Raw genomic sequence first — 9,842 nt, forward strand, 5'->3', positions numbered from 1 at the left:
TCCTAATTTCATAATACTTCGACAATACAACAACTATAATTTGAAGTAAAACCAAGTTTTAATCTAACATAAAACAAAGAATACCAAAATACTTAACAAGTATATATAGAACTCTCGAATATAACTTTAGGGCTATATTAATAAAATACCAGGTTTTATCTAACATAAAACCACTAATAACGACATACTTAACAAGTATATATAGAACTCCCGAATATAATTCTAAGGCTATATCACACATAATATATATATATATATATATATATATAGAACTCCCGAGTATAAATCTAGGGCTACATTAGTATAATCTATAATAACAACATACTAACAAATTTAAGATAGTTGTATGTTTTCAATATATCAGATATATTCTAGGTATATATGATACAAAATAACTATATCCCAGTTAATATAACTATCTATGTTAATACGAATATACTATCATATAAACATAATATTAAATTGTATAAAATATTTAGCATTCATTTTCCGTCGAACACATTAAAAAGTGGGTCTGTGAAACTCTTTCTATTAGCGTGATCAATAAAATCTAACTGAAAAACGATCAGAGGCTCGTCGTTGTCAGGATCAGGAAGGGAAACGACCGTCAGAAAACGAGAGAGAATGAAAGTAGGTGTACCAAATGAATGAGCCTTGATCGCTATTTATAGGCTGTTTTGGGCCTATTCACGCCGTGACATACCTATGGTCACATCGTCAACTTCCATGAGTCATCTCGTAGCCTTATCATGTGTTTTTCTAGCCTCGATTAGTTTCCTGGACTACTTTCACATCGTGAACTTAATGTTCACGTAATGAACCAATGCGGCTAGGGTTTTTGCTACGTGTCATGCCCTTAGACAGCTACATCTTCGGAAGATCATAACTTTTGCATACAAGCTCTGTTTTCAACGTCCATTATATCTAGATGTAGGTATTTACGAGCACTACAACTTTCTTTTAGACTCCAATAGCTAATTCTAAGTATATTTTAAATTCCTCTAGTTATAAAGGATATAGTGATAGAACTTATCATAACTTCTTCATGCGAAGTCAGATTTAGACGTTTTGTATATTTTTGGAATTGTATAGACTTGTAGTGTTGAATGAAAATTTCATTAAAATTAAAGTAAATTCATTATAATATGTGTTTGCTATATTTATGGGAATTATCTTTGACCTAAGTTTGACTGGTGTTACATTAACCAACCCCACCACTACCACCTCTGTCACTTTTACCACTGACCCTTCAACCACCACCTCATACGCTACTAACCACTATAATCATATATGATTAATCACTTTGGAATATATATATATATATATATATATATATATATATATATATATAGGACATTAAGGTTTTTAAAACGACATTTAACCTTTTTTTCATTATATATATATATATATATATATATATATATATATATATATATATATAAAGTAATCATTTGTTTTCATTTGGAGCAATGAAGGTAGTTTTAAAAATTAAATCAAATTAATATATATATATATATATATATATATATATATATATATATATATATATATATATATATATATATAAATATTCAACTATTAAGATAATTTGACACTTAAAACGTTAAAAACTAAACATGTTATAACTCGATACAAATTATACTAAATTATGTCATTAAACTAATTGTTCAAGAACTTTTTTGTACATAACATAAAATCAAAGTCAAAATTAAATTTTATCATGTCGTAGGTAATAATTAGCGAATTGTAATAAATTATATCTCTAAACTAATTTAATTTTTTTTATTAGACGGAAAGACTGTATTAATGAAACTGATATCAATTTATTATGACATTTATTACAACTATTACATATTAATAATATGTGAAATTTAATAAAATTGAAAAAAATCATAAAACATGTTATGTGGAAAAAATTAATTTAAAATAATCACAAAACGATATTTGACGAAGAAATATATATTATTATTTATTAAAGTAAAGTCGGATCATAATTAAGGCATGTACTGTAATATTTTAAGCATACTAGGCATGAGACCAATGTATTACACGAGTTAATTTAAAAAAAAAAAAAGATTAAACATTAAAGTGTAAACAACAAATATTTTTTAATGTAAAACTTTAAAATAAGAAAGAAATAATTGTATTCATTGCAATTTAATTTAATATATATTATATTTAATAGTTACTTATATAAGTATATGACTTTAATTTTAAAATCAAAATAAACCAAAAATTGACAAATAGAAAATATTATTTTAAAAATACAATAAAATAACAAGTGTCAAAACTAATGAGAGATTGACAAATGACAAAATTATTTTCATTTATTAGGGAGGATGTTACATTTTTTAAAATATGTTGCATTTTTGAAAATCTAGATTAATATACATTATTATTTAAACAGATAAAAAAACAATAAAATATTTTATGAGTATAATATCATGTAATATTTGCTCTTTGTGTAATACCGATTAATTTTTAATGATACACTGTGTGTCTATATATATATATATATATATATATATATATATATATATATATATATATATCATCCCTTACCTATACCTCCTACCTCCGACATATTTCTACCGCCACCGCCTTCTTTTAAGCTAAGCTGTGAATTTGATATTTTAGTCTCTCATTTTTTTATTTAATTTTGTTAATTATAGTTTTTTTCTACTATTAAGTTCTGAATCCATGTTTGTTTTCTTATTATTTATAATATTTGCATCAAATACTTATTCTGACTTCATATTTTATGATTTTTATGTTGTGAAGTGAATTTAGAATGTGCCTTACTATATTAGTGTTTTCTTAAATAAAGTGAATTTTAGTTTTTTTAAGCTGTGAATTATGATGTTTTAGTGTTTCAACTATTCTTTAGTTTTGTTAAACTAAGTTTTAACTGTAAATGAGTAAATTAATATGTTTTTAAGTTGTACATACTATGAATGAGAGCCTTGAATTGTTTTAATAGACTATGAATGAGAGTCCTACAATATTTTATTAAACTGAGATTTTTTGTGGTCTATACAAGGTATTTATGAAATGCTTCAACAATCATGAATAAAACTCCTAAATAGCTTTATTAAGCTGTAAATTAAAGTCTTGAAATGTAAGTTTTAATTTGAGAATATGATTGTAAATGTATATTTTTTTTTTTTTTGTATTTTTGAATGTATGACGTTGAGCAGGGAATTTTGTGTATGAAAATGTGAATTAATTGTATTAAACTGTGAATTGATAATATTAAATTGTAAATGGATTGTATTAAGTTGTGAGTTGAATATATTAAGTTGTGAATTTTCTATGAATTATTTGTTTGTTTCTGAAATATGAGATGAAAGAAACATTATACTCATATAATTTTTTCTAATTTTGAATAAAGCATTTAAAATTTAAATTGTAAATATTTGTGTAAATAAACTTTGAAAGAAATAGTAGGATAATGATATGAAGGTATAAATGTAAGTGTTAAGTTGAGAATATGGTTGTGAATATATAATTTTTGTGCATTAAACTATGATTTTATTATATTAAGTTGTGAATTTTATGTACTAGACTATTAATTGACTATATTAACATGTGAGTTTTAAATGAATTTTATGTTAAAATATGAATGATTTATGTATTAATTTTCTTGTGAATATATGTATTTTTTTGTTGTATAAATATGTAAGAATGTATTGGTTTTTATAACTATTTTGCATTAAACTTTGAATAAGTGAATTAATTAGTTTATTTAAATTGTGAATATAGTATTTAAGTTGTTAATCATTGATTTTATATACAAATATGATTTTGAAGGAATGACAGTTGCGGGCACAGGTGGTTGGTGGTGGCATGTGATAATAGTTGGCGATGTTGGTAGTAGGGTTTGAGTTTGAGTTTGACTTTTTTAAATATGTGAATTACTATATAATGAAATGTATTACGTTATACTGCGAATTTTATGTAATAAACTAAAAATAGACTGCATTAAGCTGTATAGTTTATACAAATTTTAGTGTTCAAATATGAATGAATGTATACATGAAAACACTAAAGTGTGTATTATGGAACGAACATGTTTATTAAATTGTAAATATGATATTTTAAACGGTGAATATGTCTTATACAGAATATTTGTTTTAAAGAAATCTACAATTTAGAAAAAAAATGAATTTCTCAAGGCATAAATCTATTTCTTTTGTTGAAATTTTATATATTTAGTTGCAAAAATAAAATGGTATGTATTAAAAAGTATTATTAAAGAATGATAACTGCAATGTTTGTTTTTTAAGCTGTGAATACAACCAGAATATGCCATTGAATTTAATGGTAATCCAACGGTGGTCGGATGATGATCAAACAACGGTCTGACGGCTGTCTAACAACAAGTTACAACTAGTTGTAAACTAGGGAGTTGAAAAGTTTGCTTAATATTTTATTAATGTTCGATTTGACCATAATGTACTTAATGAAAACATTTAAAAAATGGTTCTTAGGGTTCATAACATTGTTTGGTTCTCATTTAAATTTAAACCAATCCATATATATATATATATATATATATATATATATATATATATATATGTGTGTGTGTGTGTGTGTGTATATGTATATATAGGTTCAAATGTGGAGACATATATTGTGTGGATGTAGGGATCATTCTAGACCCAAATAATTCATTAATTAAATAAGATATTATTCCCAATCAATTCCCTTGTTTTTAGCCTAATTAGAGATATAATTTTAATTTGTATTCATTATCCTTTAACCCATATACAATCTATATACGTCTGACTTCATGTATATCATCCTCGTTCACTTTTTTTTCTTTGAAATTGCAATGGAGCATCGGGACAATAATCAAGATCAAGTACAAATGAATTACAGTTTGTGTTTATATAATTAACAAATTCGAAACAATATGTGTTAGTATCATATTTTTTTTTTCAGCATCAACCAAACAACGATTTCAATGTTCAAATGGATCCTCCTTCGATGAATGCAAGTAGGATTCAAAAAAGAAGATGTTCGATTTGTAATACGTTGGTGAATCATGACATGCGAAATTGCCCATTTGCCAGGAAATCAACCTAGAACTTTAGTTGTTTGGAGTTTATGTTTCAATAAAAATAAGTGTTCGCTTATATGTATGGGTTGATTCTATCAAAGAAGCTTTAGAAGCTTTAGGTATTTTCATTATGTAATTCAAATAAATCCATACATCATTTGATGTATGGGTAGATTTTATTATATTAATTGGTGCTTTTTTAGTCTATATAATGAGCAATATCGTTTTTGTTTTGATGTTACACAAGTATGTTTGAATTATTCAACAATGTAAACTTAAATGTTCAATAATATTGTAAATGTGATAATGCAATGTGAAGCTGTATGAATTTATACATTGCGATTCTGAAAGAAAAGGAAAACATATTTATAGTCTTACCATTTGTATATTGCTGTTTTAGAATATTTGTAATTTAAATCATTTATAGAATTAATATACGTATTTAATAAAAGTAAAATGTTGCTGCAATTCTGCCAGAATTATGGGCTTATAAGGATAACAGAACCCATAAGTTCAATAGTACTCTGAAAGAAAAGTGAAACAAAATTATATTATTGTCATTAGTATAATTCTTTTTATAAGGTTTTTATCATGTAATTTGTTTATAACAGTCATGTATTTAGTTGCTAAAATACAAATATTGTAGACATTCTGTCAGAATTTCGTTTAATTACCATAATTTTTTTACATGAGTAATTTATTTTTATTTCAAATCACCATTCAATTCTAGATAATATATTCAATTTTTAGAACATAATGTTAAGGAGCCAAGTTACCAAATCTAAAGCTAATTAACAAAATATTCTCATAAAACAAAATATTATCAATTAATGAATGATATCTTTAAAAAATATATATTAAAATCATAATATCATTATTAACTTAATAGCCTCTAATATCACGTGTTATCAGTTACACCGATTTGGATTGTTTGTTCTTTGAAATTCCTATTGATCAAGTCGATTTTTTTCATTTTTCAATTCTTTCTACAGATCGGTGTATGTTATCATATTCATTCTAATGGATGAGCAAGTAATTTCAGTTGATGAACAAGTAATTCCTATAAATTATGAAGAACAACAAGAAGAGTTTTGAATTTTCTGAGTACGGTACACTTGACAATGTAAATTTGGAGATTGTTGATACTAGTAACATCAATGATTGTGAGTTTATTGTTATATATGAAGTATCTCATTTTTAATAATGTGTTCTGTAATAAACATTTAAATGTCAATTATGAATTTGTTTCTTGTAAGGCGGTTATTCATATGCCAACCTTGGTTCTGACACACTCTACAACGACAGATTGTCAATTGGTGAAAGTAGTAAATCTAATGAAGGTGGTTCTTTTAATTATTTAATGTTCTCAATACCAATAGAATTTAACTCTATATATTTTAATTTCATTCCTTTTGTTAACAGAATTTGAAGATGCAGAAATCAACAATTACTCATATGATGACGATGATATAGCACATAATATCGATCTACTACGTGGTAACATATATTTTAACCCAATAATTTGACTTTATACATATTTATGATTTATTACTTTCAGAACAATCAGGTGTTGATCATGATTACGTTTCACCTAGTGGCTCACTATATTGGACTCCCGAAGTATCTGATCATATTAAGCCAAAGATCAAATCAGTATATGATTCATATGCTGATGTTATTAGAATGTATAGAAACTATGCATTAGAAGCTGGATTTGATGTGAGAATTGGGACTCTTAGAACATCAACGTATAAAGTTATTACGGAAAGACATTTATTTTGCAACCGTGAAGGCAAGCAAAACACTGGTAAAGTGGATACTTTGGACATTCAACACAATAAGCCTAAAAGAAGAAAATATTCATTTGGGGTTTATTGCAAAGTAAAGATTGTTTTAAAGATAATACCTAGCATTGTAAAGTATGTGGTTCATGATTTTACCGAGAAACATTCTCATGCTTTGTTTAGTAAGGAAACTATTCACTTATGATGTGCCAAGAGAAAACTTGAGTACGCACATGAAAGTTTTATTCACAACTTGTCTAAACAAAACATTGGTGCGACAAAAGCACATAGATTTTATACTAGCATAACTGGTTGTCATTCTGATCGAGGCTTGGTTTCTGACTTCAAAAATAGTACCAAAAATCTAAATTGTTTCATAGGTGGGAGGGAGTCCAAATTTCTTGTTGACAAAATGAACGAAAGGAAAAAAAATATGTCCCAAACTTTAATTTTGAGTATAGATTTGTCGACAAGAAGCTATATACACTTTTTTGGGCGGACGAGACAACTAAGTTTAACTATAATGCATTTGGGGATGTTGTATCACTTGATGCCACATTCAACACAAATAGGTATGCTTTTATTATTTTTTCTTAATTTATCTTCACTAAAACATGTAGTTAATTTTCATTTATATAAATCATAATTTCTATACAGGTATAACATGGTTTTTGTTCCGCTCACTGGTATAGATAAGCATAAAAATTGTGTAACATTTGGTGTTGGTCTGTTCAGCAAAGAAGACTATGAATTTTACTCTTGGCTGGTTAAGGCCTTCTTGAAGTCATTTACAAAACCATCTACATTGATACTATCAGATCAGGATCCAACATTGTCCAAAGCTATTAAAAAATTTATTCCAACGACACAACACAGACTTTGCATGTGGCATATAACTAAAAAGTTACCAAAAAAGGTTCAATTTAATTCTCATACTCTTATAATAATTATATAACCATACCAATTACATCAGAATCATACCAGTTCATAAAGAATTGGCATTCTTCCATCAAAATAAAAATTGAATACAAACCATATCTTGCATATCATTACATTACAAAGAAATTCTTATTCATACTAACACATCCATGTATTTTATATAGATATCAATTGAAATTTCTACCAATTCAAAGTTTCATAATCGTTTGCATGGTTTAATATGGAATTCTAAAATTGAACCACAAGCATTTGAGGCTGGTTAGGAATGTTTGTTGAGGGATTTCAATATTACAAAGAACAAGTGGTTGAATGCTATGTACAGGTTGCGTAGATTATGGATCCCAACATTTTTCAAGGACATACCAATGTCTGGTCTTATGCGAACTACGTCATTGTCCGATAGCCAAAACTAGTCATTTCAAAACAATACCCTTTATGGTTTGTATCTTGTCATTTTTATGATGTCCTTTGAGACTAATTTGGAAAGAAAAAGACATAATCAGATTTTCAATGATTTTAAGACTTCCAACACTTTTCCTAAAATAATCAAACATCTTCCGTACGAAGTTCATACATCCAAAGTGTATACCCGTACCATTTTTTACCAAGTTTAGGAAGAGATTTTAAAATATGAGGAAACCTGTTTCCAAAAGTGTGTGTCATCTGAAGATGGTGGTGACACAATTACTATATTGGAGAAAAAAAAATATTATCACTTGGCAAACTCAAAAGGAAATAGGTGATGAAACAGTGCAAGAATATTATTACGATAGAATTCTCAAGGATACTGAATTCAAGGTACATATAGTTTATTATTTTATAATATTTCATTGAAGTGAAGTAAAATTTAATTACGTCATCTCAATTTTTAATATTCCATTTTTTACAGGTTACACATTCAACAATAGAAGATACCTTTGTGTGCAGTTGCAAGAATTTTGAACATGTTGGCCTTTTGTGTAGACACATTTTTTGTGTGTTTAAATATTACAGTCGTGTTGAAATTCCATCACGATACATATTGAAACGTTGGAGAAGGGATGTTATTCCAACAAAATTACTTAAACGGCGATTCTCGGACTCCAGATATGACTTACATTCCGACAAGTATGACATTTATTTTTTTTCAATTGTTGATAATTGTGTATCAAGTTTGAGTCATGATCCTGAAAAGTTACAAGCATATCTCGATGATCAGCATAAGTTGAAGAAAAAATATATAGACGATTGTCCATCAAATGAACTTCCCACCGGAGACAATTACTATAAGAACCTTCTAAAAGTCACTATTCCTGATGTGGTGGACATTGAGAATCCATCATATATTCAGAACAAAGGTTCTAGCGGTAGAGGGAAAAGATTGAAATCTAAGAAAGAAATGCTTTAACTTCAAGGATTGAAACCCAAGAGATTGTGTGCATCATGTCAACAGATGGTTATCATGACAAGCAAAATTGTCCTCATAAGAATAAAGATAACTACTTTGCAATGACTTTATTTTATTCTTATTTTCTTGTTTTTTTTGCTTAATAAACTATTTTATCATGTTTCAAATGTTTTTTTATTCATTTTACATTCATTTAGAATCATGTATCCTTTTCAGTTAAAGAACAATTTACCATCATTTTAATAGAATACAATTTAGATTTAATATAGCATATATGCCAACATAATGTTTGTACCAAAGTCTGTTGTATACTATAAACTAGCAAAGATTGATGCCTATATTAAATACAAAATCCAACGTAACTCAATTTTAGATCATTCTAATAGAAAACAAAGTACACTTTATATTGAATACCAAGTTAACATCTTTTGATTTTTCATCATTTTATTAGAATGCACATACTAACCATTTTGACACACCAAAAGATGATGCCTACTCCAAACTACCAAACTTTGAAGCCTAGTACACCAAAGCCAGATGCCTATGATAACGAGGGTTATAAACAAATTACAATTTACCATCTAATATTGATTTAACATCATTCTAACAGAATGAACGAATTACACATTTCATTCTGCCTAATTCAATAAAGTGTTTACATATTCTAGTA

Source organism: Lactuca serriola, chromosome 4, assembly GCF_051521515.1.
Source record: "Lactuca serriola cultivar US96UC23 chromosome 4, Lser_US96UC23_V15, whole genome shotgun sequence".
Taxonomy (NCBI): Eukaryota; Viridiplantae; Streptophyta; class Magnoliopsida; order Asterales; family Asteraceae; genus Lactuca; species Lactuca serriola.